At 33.9% G+C, this 14,829-nt stretch overlaps 1 pseudogene; it reads right to left on the bottom strand.

Moving 5' to 3' along the window:
* Positions 1 to 3,413: 3,413 nt before the first annotated feature.
* LOC149166571 (UBP1-associated protein 2C-like) lies at positions 3,414 to 4,673 on the bottom strand (annotated as a pseudogene).
* Between the last annotated feature and the right edge of the window lie 10,156 nt (positions 4,674 to 14,829).

The raw sequence follows: 14,829 nt of genomic DNA, 5'->3' as shown, positions 1-14,829 counted from the left end.
AAATTGAGAAAAGTTTAACTTTTTCTTCTCATGATTGATTATATTGTATTGAACTCATGATCATTAGTCTTTGACTAGATGATGGAATTCTATCAAGCATCTGCTATATGTAATTTTGTTTTCACTGAGAAAATTACGTTTTTTCCTTTGGAAAAAATAATAATTGAAACGCATGGTCTCATTCATATATATATATACTTAATTTCAAATAAAATAACTTGTCAATAGTAGATAATGCAAAAAAAAGAGAATATCTTAGAAGGCTGTGAAAAAAAGAGGATTAACATATCATTTAAAAACCATGATTTGACTAATTTCTATTAGATTAAAATTTGTTATCTAGAAATGTGTAATTCCCTACTTAATCTTATCATGCAAATTTTATTAGTGTTTAAATTACCTGAAAATATTGATTTATAATTATCAAGAAATATTGGTATATACCTACATTTGTGAAACTGTAATTTTATTTAATGATATAAATTTTATTATTGTTATTATTCAATTCCCAACTTGTATTCTCAAATTTAATTTTGGATAGTATATGGTCTCCTTCCATTTATTCCAAATTAAATATCCATATCCCAAGGTGTCTTCTCGAAATCTACTTGGGAGAAGATATGGTCTTCTTCAATTAATTTCCAAATTAAATATTCATATCTTATCCCCAAAATGTCATCTCAAATCTACTTGAGCAAGGTATGGTAAGAAAAGTAAAGGATACTAAATGAAAGGATGAGGGGGTAGTCATGACATTAATGATAGGTGGTTGAGGTGGATGGGAGGAAGAGACATAAAAGGGGAAGGATGATGAGAGGAGAAGGGGGAATCCTTGGTCTTGGCTTTGTTTTGAGGGAGGAATGTGGAGAAAGAGAATGGAGAGATAAAGAAGGGAGACAAAACTTGGATCTGGAGAGTGTTTGTTAAACTTGGACACACTACATCTGGTTAGACTTGAGCTTGGAGGGCTAGGGAACCTGTGGATGTTCCCTGGGCTAGGAATTACTTCCTAGTTGGCTGGGAGGCAAATCCAGTCAGGTAGTCAAGAGGAGCATCCCAACAGAGTAAGGAGCTCAGGAGAATCTCAACTAAGCTATTGGAATAGGTATTAGATCAGTCATTTATTTTATTTATGTAAATTATTACAAATTATACATGTTGCAGATAAATTGTTACAAGTTATACATGTTGTAGATTAAGTTAATTTATGTTCATGCTTATTATGTTTTATAAACCTGAAATTTTCCTTGTTATGAAAATTAGTGAAATTATTTGAATGAGTGTAGTAGTAGTTAGAGGACCTATAGTTGGGTCTTCACACATGATATCAGAGCCCAGATTCAAAATATGAACCCAAACCCCACTAGACCCAAATCTCCGCTAAAATATTTTATAACCCTCAAAATTACCTGTAAGCATTTTTATTATAAAAATTATGTGGAACTAATTTCATTTAAGACTAATTTAATGATTTTTTTTCGATTTTATCGGAAATTTAGAACTTCTTTTATCACTGCCATGTGTATCCTTAACTACATCACTCTTGATCTTAATAACTAGCTGCCACAGAACGTTGACATATCCTTTGCATGGGCCTTTGTTTCTTGCTTCTCTATGCTAAGCACTGCACATTCCCAATCTTCCACTTGATCCATTTGACTTTGCTTGAGTCTACCTTATCAAGTGTGTAGTCCTTCATTTTCTCACATAGCCCATCCAAGAGTTCCACAACCCTCAGTTCACTAACTCTTTTTGGTAGACAAACACTACCAGCTCAATAAATATCAGTCCCATAAACAACTTAAAGGTACAACCACTCGTCCCTCTTAGATTTATATGGAAATTTGTGCCCATAAATGGTACACAACTAGAAAGGAGAGGATTTAGACCTCTGTTCCATCCACACCAGCAAAGAGGAAGTCGACCCAGCTCAAAAAAAAAAACACGCAAAGATGACTTAGTAGAACTCGTGTCTTCTAGCAAGATAATACGACCAAAAACTAAGGGACAAACTCGGCCCACAAACTCTGCCAAAAACCTCTGTAAACTTAGCTCCTCAGGTACAACACTTCGACCAGCAAGGAGGATCCACTCAAATCTTAATATGTGACACTTTTAGTCAAGAATACAAGAGAATATTGACCTCTGTTTTCTAATATGAACTCACCCAACCATAATAGAAGATTCAACCCCCTTCTTAGCAGATTTGACCCCTTTAATAAATGGTAGACTTAGCTCTCAAAATATGGCTTGGAAAATAGACCCCATCTCAATAAAATCGAACTACACTCGGCTTGGTAGCTCAGCTTGTAATCAATCACTTTACCTTCATGTTGACGCCTTGAGTCCAAGCAATGTCACATATCCAAGTGATTTTTTGGATTTTCATTAGTAAGTGCATCCTCCAGCTCCACAAAGATTGCTTTACAAGATGCACATTTATCATCTACAATGGCAATGGGGTGTGCAATGTAGATGAGAAGAATGAACAACATCTCCATTGACCTGGATCTACCCATATCTTTGCCCTGCAATCTGCTTTTGCACCGCTTGAAGTCCTTGAACAAACTTAACAAATTCCAATGATTTTTAAACTATTTGCTGCATAGACATGAATAACATCCTATAGCATTGTAATTCCTCATTAGATTGTAGAATGAATAGTATGCAAATAAAGGAAGACTACCAGTTAAACAACAACAAAATAAAATGACATTTTAAATCAATCTTCTGTTGGAAAGCTCGTATTTTGGACCTAAACTAAGAAAGATAGATTCCAAATTTGATAAGAAAGATAGATTCAGACATGGAAACTCACTTGTTTAGTTCAAGTTCTAGAACATTAATTATAGTGGAGTATTAAAATCACGAACTTGGTACAATTACATAGCCAATAAATATGATTTACAATGTTATAGCACGAGGCCAATGTTAATTTTTGACCCTTTTACAGTCCAAAATGCAATTTTTCAGATTTGGTTTACATTTACAATAGGAAGTCTTGGTAAAATTGTACATACTCAACTGAATTGTGCACATCTCTTTGACTAAAGATTGCACAAGGCCTCAGGGGGAATGCATCAAATGATGCCTCCATCCAAATGATTTCCTTTTTAATTCAAAACATGGTGACTTTTATATAATCCATAAAATAAAATTAGAGCCACGATATGAAATAATAGGAATAACTTACAAAGTTCCTTGTATAAGGGTAACAATGTTACGTGTGAGAAATTAGAGGATACACTTGATATATGAAGCACACACTAAGAAGTGATATTCATGACATCCCAATTAAATGATCCTACTATCCAAAGTACAAATTATTTGGATGTATTGATTTAAGACCTTGTAATCATCTCATAGTGTATATTACAACTTAAAGTGAATGATGAAAATAAGTATAAATTGTATCAATTTTGAAAAGGTTGGAAAATTCCCTTTTGTGCATCATAAAACCACTTGCATAGGAAGACCGGCTGAAATGCAGTAATCCCATGTCCTCCATAACCACCCATCCCCAAAGATGTGGGGACTTGGCCTGACCCACCATGCATACCTCCATGAGAAGAGAAGACGGATTCATTGGATGATTCATGGAACTACCAGGAATCCCACTAGGGTTCGGGTGGCCTCCGAGACCAGATAAAGAATAATTTCCTAACCGATGATGACTAAAACCCTAATGTGCAGCTAGTCCTGTTGGATTCAAACCCTGGTTAACCCCGAGCACCGGATTCACAAAACCATGCCCCATACCACCATACTGCATTCCAGGGTTAGAAGGCATTACATTTCTAGGCTGATTCAAGCCATTGATATCAGACCCATTTGGTTCCCTGGGAACATTAATGCCATCGGGCTTCAGCTTCTACCCTTCACCAGCCAACTTACACACCATCTTATGACCATCGATAATCTTCATGGCTCCTTCAACGCACGATTAGTTGCACCCACCAACTTGAAAATAAAAAGCGCAAAACCCCTTGACCTACCCGTCTGCTTATCAAACCATAGTGGCCCCTCTTCGATCTCCCCATAATCAGAAAAAAATGGTTCAACAGACGATCTACCACCATGTCCATGGGAACATTCCCAACATATATTTTCCAGGCAGAGACATCAGCAGCCAACTAGGCAGACTGCGATCCAGCAGAGGCCAAATGACTGATGGTCATGCGTCCATTGTTCTTCTTGCTGGGCTCCTTTAGGGCATTAAGAGCATCGTCCATGTGCTTGAAAGTAACGAATTCGTAACCCTTACTCTTACCGGTGTTCTTGTCCATAATAACAATGCCTTCCTCTAGCTCCCCAAACTGGGAAAAGAGGGCCTTGAGAGACTTTGTATTTGTATCCCAGCCAAGGCCACGAACGGACAACTTTCTCTGTGCAGGAACCTTGTCCGCAATGGCGTGCACCTACTCCAATACGTCTAGGTGTTGTGTCACTGCCTCCTACAAAATATCCAATAGTTGCTCTCGGGTGAAGGGTTCCAACATTTTCTGAGCATCTTCCACAACTATATCGACCACGCCATCTTCAGAGAAATGGTAGCAAGCAAGAAAGCAACACGAACAACCTATTCGAATGCATGTTGTTGGATGCATTTGAAACCCACACCTTTTAATGGAATTTAGTGGATGCCAGTGACGCGTTCCAATACACCATGCCATCTTCACACAACTTGCGAAATGTTAGAAAGCCAACATTAGGAAAACCCTTCCAATCTGAAGGTCTTAAAAATTAGACACAGATTTGACAAATGGCATATTTATCATGTGGAACTAATGCCTTTGGAAATACGCACCCTTACTTGTTTAATGAAGTATTTTCAAAATTTTTAATGTCATCCCATAAACACTGGAAAGCCCTATTTATCACTTCTTGCCAACCTCCAAAACCTCTCCCATGGTCTTTGGTAACATTGGCATTAATACACTTTTGGCGTGGAGTACAGTATTGGGTTTTTGTCTGCAGGGTTTTGTGATTAGGGGAACCTAGTTGTGTGCAAGTTTTTGGTAAGCAATGAATTTTGGAAGTGGGGAATGGATGAAGGTCTTGGAAGAGTTATTGCAGCAGGTGGGAGGCTTCGGTGTTATCGATGGAGGCCTCCCCACGCAGTTAGAGTCCCATGGTGCTAATCTCAATGATCCTTTATGGAGCGGCAGGTGTTTGATTGAATCTCCTCATCTCATCCAGGAGGTAATTTTGCACTTATTGGGGTCTCCGATATAATGGGTTGCTTTAATTGTATACATTTTAAGTATAGTTGGGTGCACTTCTATGTCCAAACATGGTATAGCATTGAATGACACATCCCATGCATTACAATTTGAAATGTTCAATTTTTTCAATTTTTATATTTAGTCTTGCAGACATCAATGGGAGAATGACCAATGGTTTTACAGTAATTAAAAAAGTGGAGGAGCCAACCAGTCATTAGTTAGATTGAAGGGCAAGAAATAATCACCTAACAATGTAAACATTTAGTGTTGTATATGTTGGCATATGCATCGTTAAATGTTGTGGCGCTGCATTGACCATTAGATGCTGCAGTTCATGGTGGATATTGTTTGCCACGTTTAAGTACTAAATAAAAGAAGCTTGTTTGATCTTTTGCTTGTTCTTTAGCATCATCAAGCATGCCAACATCAGCGTCACTGTTTGACTCATCCGTATCTTCAAAGATGCTCAATTACACCCCACCTAATCCTAACTGCAACGATGCACCCACCTCTTCATTTATCTATGAGGCATCTTCTAGACTGACATACGATCTTCTTGCTGGCCCCTTCAGATATATAGGTGATATTCCATAGTGATGTTAGGTTTTGTGAACTACAAATAACTTCCTCGCTCTTCTATATTAAAGCATGTTCCCATGTTTTAATGAGCAGTGATGTCAGGTTCTATGAACTACAAATATCTCCTTCGCTCTCCTAAGCGAAGCCTGTTCCCATCGTTCGCAAAGGAATTGACAACCCGAGATAGTAGTTAATGAAAAAATAACGAAGCTTTGGAAACCCATCCCTTTGCAGCCTCCACTAACCTATCAAGTTCTCCTAACCTATGGGAAATCAATCCTCTATTAAATTGGATGTGTTAAAGAAGCCATTGAGCTCAAAAAAATAAAAGAAATTGTTACCAAAGTATTTTTCCCTCACCAATTGTGAACGTGTTTGCAATAATTGCTTTGAATTCCTTGTTTGCCTCTATATAATCATCAAAGGCACTCTCCCAAGCCTCTCCACACACCATTATAGAATTAAGTGTATAGACAACCATGTGAAATGGTGTGTGCATGTGGTCCTAATTCCTCTAAATGATGGTTTGATAATGTTATTTGTAGAACTCAACATAAGGTGCCTCTCATGAATGGTATCTCTATCTTATTCCGATAAGGTCTTGTAAATCTCCCCAAAACTAGGAGAATCTGCGTTTGCGTAATAAATGTCTTTTCTAATATCGTAGAGTGTTACTCACCACTACAATCTGCTCACTAATCATCATTTAACACCCTTTGTGTCACACTCTGCCCCTTCAATGTTAGAACATATAAATCTAAGAAAAAAAAAAAAAAACTTCATGAGTTCCATAAGTCACACTTGATGAAGGATTTATATATAAAAAGATATAAAGCTTTGTGAATGGCATTCATATCCCTAGCCTTTTGGAATCATGTTATTACATTAGTTTCTTTATTAGTCTAATCCATATCAATTTTTTTTTCTTCACAATATTGAATAAAGATTTATTCCTTTTTAAATCAAGGTCGAGTGCTAGATGGTGTTTGTTAACCCTAACCAAGCATGTTGCACATGGAGTATTGATGTTTTTTTTTGCATATCTTGTTACCAAAGGCGCTTATATAAGTGACTATCAATTAACATCTTCTTTATACTATGCTTGCAATTGTAGGATTATTTGATGGAGCTTAATGCTTTTATTGAGGGAAGTCATGGTTTGTGATTACATTATCCTTGACACTTCCCTCATGACATTGTTGATCACCTCTAGTAAGTATTGAGGTGTCTTAAGGAAAGTTGTTCTTATGCACACTTACCTAGTGTTGTTGCCCTCGAAATCACATAACCATGGGGGTTTGTTACTATGATTTATTATTGACATACCATGTTAGATAATGCACATTATGTCCTTAGTTGGCGTCATCATTTCTTGTTTAGAGGATTGCATCTAGCACATATGGTGTTTGAAATGTGATTGAGGGCCTTGCATAACAATTCTCAAACATTTGATTTACCCTTAGCACATTTATGATGAGGGATATCCATCAACTAAGAGTTTCCTTAAATATTGTTGGTTAATTATTGCTCCCTGACATAGTGAATTAGTTGTTGGGCATGTTTGCATGTGTTCATAAGGTTTCACTTGGATTATTTTTGCATGCTTTTGATTGGTGAACCTTGAAGTAGTGCACCCACCCTTTGTTGCATAATTGATGTCCCTTTTGGTGGATGTCTTGATGACATGGAAAAGTGGTTGTGGTTTGTTAGAAGAATGCAAATGGATATTTATATTTTGGCTATGATGTGGCATATTGTGATTAGTTATTTTCTTGATAGAGGAAATCACTCCCCTCATTTGGCATCTTCTCTTGCATTTGGAGGCATTCAGACCTTGCTTGGGTGGTCTTCTATATTGACACCCATGGTTTTGGTCACTTGGTATGTTATTTCACATTGTATCACATAATTTCTCTTGGTTTGGGAAGATCCTTTATTACTATATTGGAGTGTCCTAGCCTCATTACACAATCTCTTAGGGTGAACTATTTATCATATTACTTGGAGGAGAGGTGTTGGTACATGTGCATTTAACCACTTTGGCACATTGATTGAGGACACCCCACTTCTTTGAGGAGGTTATAACAACTTTATGGACAATTGTGGCACATGTTTCTATGGGATTACTATTTATGGCCAATTTGGTTGATCTTGGGAGATAATTCCCTAATATCTTTACACTATTTCCATTTGGAGGAGTTATGTTGTTTGTCTACAAGACTCTAATTACCTTGGCATATTCTTTGAATTCACTCCACTTGAAAAGGTGGTCATGACCATTATTTGCAAATATTTCTTTTATGGATTAATATTGAAGGATGAGTTGCTCTCTTCTTGGAGAAACAACCTTAACATCTTCTATTTTGGCCATATATTTGGCCTCTCTAGGTGGCTAACTACCTTGTCTAAGAGATTGCTCCCATTTTGGCATGAGTATTTATAGGTGAAGTTATCTAGCTACATGGGTTACCCACAAAGATCATTTTGATAGGGACTCTCTCTTTACATATACATTTTGGACAAGTTTACGGTTAGTGTTGGGGACTTAGGTATACCTTAGCACTACATATCATCTATAAATAAATGGAAAGACTGAAAGAGAAAATCAGGTTATAGAAGATATGCTTATAATGTATGTCATGCATAATTAGACTCAGTGGGAAGAGTACTTACCATTGGTAGAGTGTTCCTATAATAACAATTACCACAATTAAATTAGGACGTCTCCTTATCAAGCTCTCTATGGGAGGCCATGCAAGACACCATTGAGTCTACAAAAGGATAGAAGACATAATAATGGTCACGATAGGATTGTTCCAAAAAATGGAGGAATAGGTAAGATAGATTCAACCAAGTTTAAAGGAAGCACCAGATAGGAAAAAGAGTTATGTTGATGCACATAGTACCGATCGAAGTTTTAAAGTGGGGGATTGAGTTTTTATTTTTACTTTTTTAGTTATTCCTAACACTATTCAGTTTGAGAAAGGTATGAAGTTACCACCTTGATTTATAGGACCTTTTAGAATCAAAGAGAAAATTGGACCAGTGTCGTATTGTCTTGTACTACCACCCCACTTGCATAAAACTCATGATGTTTTTATGTATCTGTCCTATAACATTATGTTTTTGATGAATCCCACAAAATCGACTAGAGGGAATTATAGGTCTTAGACGTAGGAACCATAATGATCAAACCAATATGAATATTATACCATAGGGCTCGATAGCTCAGGCATCACTTGGTGGACCAAGTTAAGATACAATGGGACAAGTCTAACCCAAGATCTGCTACCCGGGAGGATGCAAAGACTATATGTTGGAATTACCCCACTTTTGACCATTTATAATGTCCATTTTGACTTAGATAGCTATCTATGCTAATGCTCTATTTGCAGTTCCATGTTATTTATTTATGAACGCTATGTAATATTGATGCATTTAGTTAGACAAATGAAACTACTTATATAAATCATTAGATATATTTGGTATTGAAGATTGAAATGTTTGATGTATGACCTAATGTATGACTTACTTGGTTATGATTTATCTAGTGCATGACTTATCAGAGTTATTTTTGTTTCATGTATGGCTTAAGTAGATATGATTTATCTAATGAATGACTTAGTGAAATTATGATTTATCTAATGTAAGATTTATTTCCAGTGTGAACTACAAAATTGACACGTGGATACTAGACTTAATAATATGATGTTTAAGATCACGTATCTATATCTGCTTTGTTGTTATATATATGCATGGATGAGAACTAACTTGTAGATTGGAAAGAACTATATATGATAACCAAGATCTACTCTTCCATTGGGGAAGGTCGAGACATCCAATGAGGAATGGTATGATGTAAATTGTTATATTACATTTGGTATCTACTTGATATGCACTCTTATGACATGGGTAAAATGTAAATGGCAGGTGACAAGACTACCTGAATGGATTATTCGATGACAATTATCCAACCAAAACTTTAGTGTAGTCCATATTAGGGTGTTGACCCTAGTTGCAAGGAGGGGTTGAGGCATTTCTCACCGTGTAACCTCCAAACCTGGAATCATGGGAGGGCAGTGATGGACACGCTCCCCTAGATGTGTGATGAAGATTACCAGTTTCCTGCTGGGGAAGTTAGGTTGATATAGTCGACGCTTCCACCATATTGGTTTTATCAGTGGTTAGATTAGTATAGTCGATGCCATAGTATATAACAACAGAGGATGGATAGGGTGGGAACAAAAGTAGGTTAGGAAGGATAGGAGGATATAGATTAGTTGGAGACTCTTGATGGGAAGTGGTATCATTTCCTGACTTATTAAATTTTACTACTATAACTCTCTCTATTTTGTTATGCCTTATTGTCAAACTTCTTTCGAACTTCTTTCGAACTCCTTGTATCTCTTTCACTCTAACTTCGGGACGAAGTTTTCTGAAGGAGGGGTGTATGTAATGCCCTATTTAATATTATCATGCAAATTTTATTAGTGTTTAAATTACCTAAAAATATTGACTTATAATTATCAAGAAATATTGGTATATACCTACATTTGTGAAACTGTAATTTTATTTAATGATATAAATTTTATTATTGTTATTATTCAATTCCCAACTTATCTTCTCAAATTTAATTTTTGATAGGATATGTTCTCCTTCCATTTATTCCAAATTAAATATCCATATCCCAAACTGTCTTCTCAAAATCTACTTGGGAGAAGATATGGTCTTCTCCAATTAATTTCCAAATTAAATATTCATATCTTATCCCCAAAATGTCATCTCAAAACTACTTGAACAAGATATGGTAAGAAAAGTCAAGGATACTAAATAAAAGGATGAGGGGGTAGTCATGAAATTAATGATAGGTGGTTGAGGTGGATGGGAGGAAGAGACATAAAAGGGGAAGGATGATGAGATGAGAAGGGGGAATCCTTGGTCCTGGCTTTGTTTTGGAGGATTTTGCTTTGAGGGAGGAATGTGGAGAAAGTGAAGGGAGAGAATGGAGAGACAAAGATGGGAGATAAAACTTGGATCTGGAGAGTGTTTGTTAAACTTGGACACACTGCATTTGGTTGGACTTGGGCTCGGAGGGCTAGGGAACCTGTGGAGGTTCCTTGGGCTAGGAATTACTTCCTAGTTGGCTGGGAGGCAAAGCTAGTCAGGTAGTCAAGAGGAGCATCCCAACAGAGTCAGGAGCTTAGGAGCATCTCAACTAAGCTATTGGAACAAGTATTATCAGTGATTTATTTTAGTTATGTAAATTATTACAAGTTATATATGTTGCAGATAAATTGTTACAAGTTATACATGTTGTAGATTAAGTTAATTTATGTTCATGCTTATGATGTTCTATAACCCTAAAATTTTCCTTGTTATGAAAATTAGTGAAATTATTTGAATGAGTGTAGTATTAGTTAGAGGACCTATAGTTGGGTCCTCACAAAATGCAAAAAATAAAAAATATACCTATATACATTGAAGGATACTCTAGAATTCTACTATCAACACAATCTCCTCCTCCTCAGTTATCTTCTCCTCAATTAGGTGCACTAGAATAAGAATTGGTTCATCAATGGTATAACCATGTAGAAATGATGGAATTAATATAAGAGGTATGGGTATATAATGTATAGAAGTTACCTTCAGTCCGTAAAATCCCATAAAGCCTTGAATTATTCATTCAAATTGTTCTCATAAAAACCGATAAAACACCTAAGGAAATACACGAGAGAAATTGAAATTCTATGGGAGACTGAAAAAAGGTGCCTTGAATTAAAAGTATGTGAGATATCATTGCCACAAAACCTTGATTTTATAAAATATAAGAAAATTAGCTTAAAAAACAACCTTTAGAGATTTGGGCAAACTACTTACTAAAATATTTGGACTCTAAAAATGAAGGCCAATTGGATGTTTGGTTATTCTATAGGGAGGGAAAGCCTTGTTTCTATGGATTACCCTTTTATTTTAGAGTGGGTAATGATGTAAGATATAAATTTTTTTATTTAATATTTGGGATAAACATTAATAATCACTATTTCGATATAAGAATTCACCGCCTCAAAATTTTGAGCCCTCAAATTTTAGCCGTGGGAAAAATTTTTACCCTAAAAGTTTCAATGCATTAATCTAGAGTATAAATTTATTCCAACTAATAATAGGGTCGACAAAGGTGTTGTAGAAAAATGTAGACTTAAAGAATAAGACAAAAACATCCGAGTTTTCTTCAGTGAACATAAACACAACACCACCAATATGGATGCCACAAATTAAAAATGAAAGTCTATTCTACTCCAACAGTTAGATACAAAAATTATAATAATGGAATATGGTAATATATATAATGGTGAAATTATAATCTCCAATCTTTTGACCAAAATTAAGACTTTTAATACTGAAAATTTTACTTCAAATCCCAAAACCAAAATCGATACTTTTTGAACCAAAATTTATTACACTTCCCAAAAATGAAGCAAAAAAATCAAGAGGGAAATGATTCTTGAGAAAATGCAATGTAAAAACTATAAAACACAATGAGAAGAGTTACCTATAACAGTATGTGTGGACTATTGAATTTTAACTTCAAATAATATGATAGTTTGCAAACAAGTCTCGTGTATTACATATGACTATTATGATTATCATTGAGCATATGAAAACTAAGAAAATAGAAAAAATATTATTGAATTATTAAATGGGATCCAATCTCAATTAATCCCAATATCACGCTATAATGGCCAACGAAAGCAAGAATCTCATTGTAATCCAAATGAGGTTGGAAAAATAGCTACCCAAATCCCCACTTTTGCAAAATTGGAGTGAATGGAAAGTTGTAGCTCTTCAAGGCCTAACTTTTTATTATATTTTTTTAAATAATGCAAACATAATATATAGTAAAGTTATAATTTATTTCATTTTTATGTCTTTTTTAGCCCGGGAAATGAGAGGGTTATCCTGTTTTGATGTTTACCATCTATTGATGTCAATATGCGCTTACCATTAATTTTATTTATATGGCTTCCATAGTTTATCTTATATCTATATATATATATATATACATATATATATATATATATATATATATATATATATATATATATATATATATATATATATATATATATATATATATATATATATATATATATATATATATATATATATATATATTTTAAATTGAAAATAAAGACCAAAATAGATATGACTATTGTTATGCTAATAGACAAAGTAGATATTCCATAGTAATAACTTAATTATTATGTTGGTCGTAGACATTTAACTTCCATGGAATATGTTGGAATATCCATAGTAGTAATGATACATGATAATAAAATTTGTGTGCAATTTAGGTATGATCTTTTAATTAATTTATTTAACAAAATGTCATATCAATACAAGTCACATTGAGAATGTGGTATTGATAAGCCATGGTATTAGCACATGGTAAGAAGAGCTATTTACAATTTAAGAGTATCCACGGGAAGTGGGACTGGATCTACATGGCTAAAAATATTGTTATATGTTATATAACTCTTATATTAATTACTTTTATAATAATAATTAAGTTATAATTCAGTTAACTTTTATGCTTTTTTTTAATGTGGACAATGTCACATGTATAATGGGTTTAGAGTTTTGATTGTTATCACGCAACCCTCGTTATAATAAAACAAATTAATTATTTTATAGTTAAAAATATTTTAGATATAGTATATTTTAATTCAATTTTGAAACCATTTTTTAATTAAATTGAAAATGAAAATGTGTCAAAACTACATTTTAAATTAATATCAACCCTCTATTCATGGATAATATAAAAAAATAATCCTAGCATCAATCTATTAGTCATTAACAATTAAATTAAAATTATAGAATTCCTATTCTAAGATATACAAACCTATCAGCATAGTAAAATTAAGAAAGCATAAATATGTTTTCACAAATTCAATTATATGTATTTTAAATTTGTAAATTATATTTTCCATTTTTTTTAATCACTAATATTTATATTAATGTGCATAAATATATATTTGTATTTTTTTTTAATATTTAATGTTTTCATTTTCTTTTCGTTTTGTCTAATCGATGGTAAGTTATATCTGGAGGCCTTTTGTTGAACTCTAATGTGATGTTGATTTCAATTTGAAGAACTTTCACTAATATGTTTAGTCTCTGAATTTTCTGTTAAAATTGTGCAAAACTTGAATACATTCTCATTTCTCTCTTTATGCATGGAATTTAAAGATACAATTGAAATTATAATAAAACCAAAATACATATATTAATGTTTCACTAACCTCATTATTTACCAAAACCCCCCATTTAATGAATGTGAAATATGAGGGACACCTTCCATGTGATTTGGAAGAGAATGATATTGCAATATCAAAATAAAATTTTAGATGGTTAATGACAAATGAATAAAAATATTTTAGGAAACATATCAAAATATATTTAAATCTAACAAAATACACAAAAATTTAATGGGAAAGGAAATCATTTTTCATTTTTCACTAATAGGGAGATAGATGTTCAACAATACAGACAGTCTAATGTAGGTAACACCTATATTACCACCTATTGCAACTTTTATACTAAAAATGGTCATATTTGTAGTATATAATTACAAAGACAAATTCCTTAGTCCTTATTGTGATAAAAAAAAATCCATGAAAATGAAATATACTCTAACATGCATAAACATATATAATGAAACAAAAGAAGAATCCAATGTTTCATTTACTAAATTGTAATATAATTACATCCATGCATCGTCAATTTCCTTTCATCATTTCAAATACGAAATATCATGAAAAGTAGACACCCTTAGCTTTGAGGATTGTGATCAACACAATGTCATAGAGTCTCAGAACATGCCAAATTTCAATGAGCTACAACTTTATTCTCTATGGTTATTCCCATATTTTAGTTTTATTAAACAATATCTCATGTTCTTCTTAATTTCTACACACTTAATTATTTTATATATCATCCATGTTATAATTTAAGGCTCCTCTTCAAT

Source organism: Pinus tabuliformis, chromosome 5_1 (assembly GCF_031772625.1).
Source record: "Pinus tabuliformis cultivar Carrire ecotype Pingquan chromosome 5_1, CPIR1, whole genome shotgun sequence".
NCBI classification, from domain to species: domain Eukaryota; kingdom Viridiplantae; phylum Streptophyta; class Pinopsida; order Pinales; family Pinaceae; genus Pinus; species Pinus tabuliformis.
The sequence above is the reverse complement of the archived record's forward strand: the minus strand, read 5'-3'. Positions and strand labels throughout refer to the sequence as shown.